Source organism: Primulina eburnea, chromosome 18 (assembly GCF_022965805.1).
Source record: "Primulina eburnea isolate SZY01 chromosome 18, ASM2296580v1, whole genome shotgun sequence".
Taxonomy (NCBI): Eukaryota; Viridiplantae; Streptophyta; class Magnoliopsida; order Lamiales; family Gesneriaceae; genus Primulina; species Primulina eburnea.
Genome location: NC_133118.1, coordinates 3,004,275 through 3,009,581, shown reverse-complemented (window position 1 = coordinate 3,009,581; position 5,307 = coordinate 3,004,275).

Sequence of the window (5,307 nt, the reverse complement as noted above, 5' to 3'; positions counted from 1 at the left end):
TGATCATGTGCTTTACCGATTTCGGCTTCTGATTGTAGCTCAGATACATCAGTCTCATGAGACTAAATTGATCTTCTAGTAAAATTTATATCCTCATTGTGTTTGTTTATATGAATGATTTTCATTCTATTGCTCAAATAATTCAAGTTATATTGATTATGAGTACTAAAAGATTAATAAAAAACCACATCTAGTGTTTTTTCAACATTTAAGGTTTTCTGGCTAAACACTCTAAAGACTTTACTGATAGTAGAAAATCGAGAAAAATATCACCATCGATTTAGAATCAAAAGCAGTTAAATGATTCTTACAATTTTAATTAGTATAGCATTTACATCCAAAAATGTGAAAATAAGTGTTGGAACATTTCATGTTCGCAATCTTGATTTTGATATTAACAAAACTCGTTATTGTATTTTTAATATATTTACTCACGTGTGAAGTTGCAAACATAAGAAGCAAACTGAAACCGAATTCTGCACAAACTGAATTTTTGGGAAGCTTTGATATTTTGATGATATCTCTCAACCGAATGATCCAAATGACAATTCGTCAGCTAGACTAATCAGAAAACTCAATTTGGAACAAGTCGTATGTCACGTCAGTTGGGAAAAATCGGATGTTATCTAGGTCGAACTGATCGTAACTGATTGTAACTGATCACACGAAAACAGCAATCAATTGGGTTTGAGCAGTTGCAGTATTTTGGTCATATATCTCAACTCGGTTATTGAAGCGATTCAGTATGCGTTAGAAAGATAAGACAAATATATACAAATCATATTCAGAAGTCAAAGTCTGAATCGAAGCTTAAGATGCTGATAAATGACAATGAAGCTAATGGTTCTGTACAAACTGAAATCAGTTAGGCTGATTTCAGCACACCAGCTGAAACTGAACCAACTGAACCAACTGCTGATCAACTGAAACTGAACCAGACCGGCTGAAACTGAACCGAACCAGTTGAACTGAACCAGACCAACTGAACCAGCTGAACTAAACCGAAACAGCAGCTGACAAACTGAACTGAACTGAACCAGCTGCTGACAAGTTGAACTGAACGACCAGTTGAGTTGACCAGTCGGGAAAATGTCCAACAAGGCGGATTTGACCATTGCAATTGCAGAAAAAGTACAGAAACTTTTCAAACAGTCATATTCTTATATCTAACGTATATATCATTGTTGAAGCCTATAAATATAACATCTTGAATATCAAACAAGAGCTTTTGAAGAGGATTCAAAGCATGGCCAGTTAGCATGAAGAAATCAGTTGAGAGCACAAGCCATTGTGTGGGGATACATTTGAAATGTACATTGTAAATGATAAATTCCTCACACACAATCACTCACACATATACAAGAGAGTTGAACTTCAAAGTTTGGTTGAGTGAGTCTTCACACAAAGACGTAAAACAATGTGTTTGTAGTTTTTGTATATGAGACATTAAAAAATATGCTGATTGTGAGGTGCTGCCTACAATCTTGAGTGCTAGGAGTTCAGTTTAGACAGTGGGTAAGTCCTAGCTTATTGGGTTTGTACAAAGAGTTGTATAAATCAAAGTCTTCTAGTGAATCCTTTCCAAGGGTAAGAAGGAGTGACGTAGGAGCATTTGAAGTCTCCGAACATCCATAAAATAATTCGTGTCTATTTGTTTATTGCATTTACTTATTACTTTCCATAGTTTCAAGGATGTATTTTCGAAGCATTTTATGTGTTTTTCAAATACCAAAATATTTCATACCAAATGTTTGATAAAATGCTTCAATCAAAATTTTTTTTACTCATTCAATTTGCATATATTTTAAATACTTTACAAAATATTTAATCGGTTTCTACGAAGGATTATTTCGAGTGGTTTCCGCTTGGTTTGAACACCAAACTCGATTTAATTTATCGGTGTTCAATATTTCAAAAACCGAGCTATTGTAGCTCAACGATGACCCCCATAATCGATTCTATCAATAAGAAACATTTGGCTTACTCTAATTCCATATTTCATATGATGTTTTTCGTCTTTCTTGTCGATTATTTTTTAGTTTTTAACTGTTTAGTTATTAGTATAGAAGACAATGTTGTCTGCTTATGCCCAAAATCGTTATGAAATACCTGAATCAACAAGAATAGTTTGAGTATCTTCTTTTAGGGTTTTTTTTCTTCATTCAGCAAAACCATTTTGTTGAGGAGTTCTGGCTGGTAAAACAAATGATGAATTCTTTGATCTGCGAATTAAGCTTCCAAACTTTTTTCTTATGAAATTCAGTACCACGGTCACTTCTGATTCTAATAACCAAAAGAAAGTTTTCATTTTGGATACTCCAAAGAAATTTAATCAACTAAGAGTATTTATGATCTTTACCACTCAATAATGTTACTAATGTAAATCTAGAATAATAATCAATAATTACCAAGATATATTTCATTCTCCCTAAGCACATTATGGATGTGGCAAATAAATCCATATGCAATAAGTTTAAGCAACAATATGTCAATTTACTACCCTTATTCTTAAAGTTGATCTTACTTGTTTACTAAATTGACATTGTAGAACATACATAATTTTCGAAAAATTCTATTTTCGAGCAAGAATACAAGTTGCTGGAAAATAAACACACACAGACTTGGTTTTGGAAGTTCTAAGACAAAACACTTCTACGCATATTCTTCTTCTTCTATTTTCAAAATGTATCACTAGAAGACTTTGATTGTTACAATACTTTGTACAGTCCACTTCGACAAGACTTACACAAATGCCTACCAAAACTCATACTACAAAATATTTATTAAACAATTAAGATACTTGTGGAAGGACTGGTTCTCACAATTACAAACAACTCACACTTAAGAGTAAAAAGCTTGAGATTGATAATGAGTAATAATTAGCAAAACACATAATGATCCTTCAAATGATCTTATAATTTCTTGAAGTGTGTGCTTGTCAACTTTCAGTTGACCTTCTTGAACTTGGAGTTAATGAATCAGATATTATTGATCATATATTGTAGAGTGATTTCTGACTCTGAAATTATTTTTACATATATGACTTACAACGTTCATATTTGAACGGCTAAAATTTGCTCGTACTCAGTATCATGTGTCTTTTGTTTTTTGTCTTCTACCAGAAATCATATGTTGCATTGAATGTCTAGTATACTGATATCAAACAGTCATATTTAATTTGACTTTAATGTTTCAAAACATTTTCTTAACTTTATATCTTCCGAAATAAAAATTTAACCATTTTAAGGATATTTTCACAGTTAAATCTAAATTCGCGGAGTTTACTGATCGAGATTCTCCACCGCATCACCAAAACTTAACATGATCCAACACATCAATTGTTCAAAAAATATAGAAACAATACATATACTAAGATGAAATAAAAGTAGCAATTATTTTCGTTTAAAACAAATTTAATATTTTTTTTTGTATTTTATTTTATATTTATAGACGTTGAAAAATTTAATTATAATTTTTAAGTAACTAAAGTTTTTGATAATTTGATTCAAGAATTGAGAGTCATTAACAAATTTATTTAAGAAAATGAGCAATCAACAAAAAATTATTATTATCGAACGAAAAGTAAAGATGGAGTGGAGTACATTTATTAAAATAATGGAGTCTTTCCCGTCACTAATAAATATATTTGTATATTTAATTGGATGCATGATTTTCATGTATTAAATAAGAAATATGGCCCTGTGAGTGTACGAATATTAGATTGAAACGATCAATCAAATTAAATTAATTTTGGTAATATATCACTTTTAAGAGCCGGTGTTATGTAATTCCACATATTTGATCTTGATAATATGTTTTTTTTAAAAAAAAATCCAAATAATTTATTAATAAGCTTTGATATTTTTTTTCCTATAGGTCAATATAAATTATATTAATTTTTTAGTCACTCTTTTTGTAACGACAATGTGTCGTATGTTGGCCCAACATTCAACTCATGTCCATGCATCACTATTGGTTATGAGCTGTAGGTTGGTCGTACGGCTTATGTCCATGCACCTTCATTAATAGAATATCTCATCATTAAAAAGCAGATTTTTTCGTCTTCTCCAACACTTGAACTCAATACCTTCAGGCTTAAATATTTAGAGGAGACGAAAGAAACCACTTTCCAATTATGAGATATTTTATGAGTGACAGTAAATGAGCGTGGACTGCGACCCATATTGGACCGACCCACGACCCATAACCAATAATGATGCATAGACTGATAGACATGAGTTGAGTCTCGTGTTAGGCCAGCTTGCTGCCCATAGTCGTTGCAAGTTGGCTAATACTAATGAATCTAATAAAAAAAAATTTTTTCCATTACATCCACCCATTCCATTAATTGTATATAAATGACGTATTACATAATAAATAAAAAATGTAAAAATTCAAACCAAGATTATGATTAGAGAAAACTGAAAATATAATTACCAAAATCTAAATAAAAATTGAAAAGTCAAACCCAGACAAAGCAAATGAAATACAATTTTATTTATGTATTACCATTATCTTATTTTTTTTTTTTTAAATTGTCAGATTTCTCCAATTAGCTTTTGTTTTTTACTCGAAATAAGAAATATATAAAAATCTCAGTAAAATGGAATTTTTTTAAAGAATAATTCATCCATTTTAATATAATCTTCATAAATTTAATTAGAGTTAATTATATATCTAAAACTCTATTATTATTAGTTTCATACGTCCAATACACATATTCTACAAATACGAAAGAGCATATATTTAATATAATATTCGAAAATAAGAAAATATATGTGCTCAAAATTTTGAAACACGAAAAATTAATAAATAATATTTATAATTTTTTATTTATATATGCTCAAAATTTCGAAATATCAAAAATTAATAAATATTTTTTTTATCAAATGATTTCACAGGACACTGTATATAATTAATATATTTAATTATATCACTTATAAATTTAATTTATTATAGAAACAAAAACTTGTGTGAGGCTGTCTCATGGATCGTATTGAGAATATTATTTTGTGAGAAGAATATTTTATTTGGGTCATCCATGAAAAAATATTATTTTTATATTAAGGCATACTTTGGTACATGGGATAAGAGAGCGATTGATAAATAATTTTACTTATCCCATGTTTGGTATATTTTTAAAAAGCCCATGATAATTTTACTTATCCCATGTTTGGTATATTTTTAAAAAGCCCATGATATTATCATGAGCCCTTGATAAATAATTTTTTAGAGGGATAAAATGTCCCTTCTATTAGGTGTGATAATTTTAATTTAATGATAAAATATATTACAAATGACTTAATT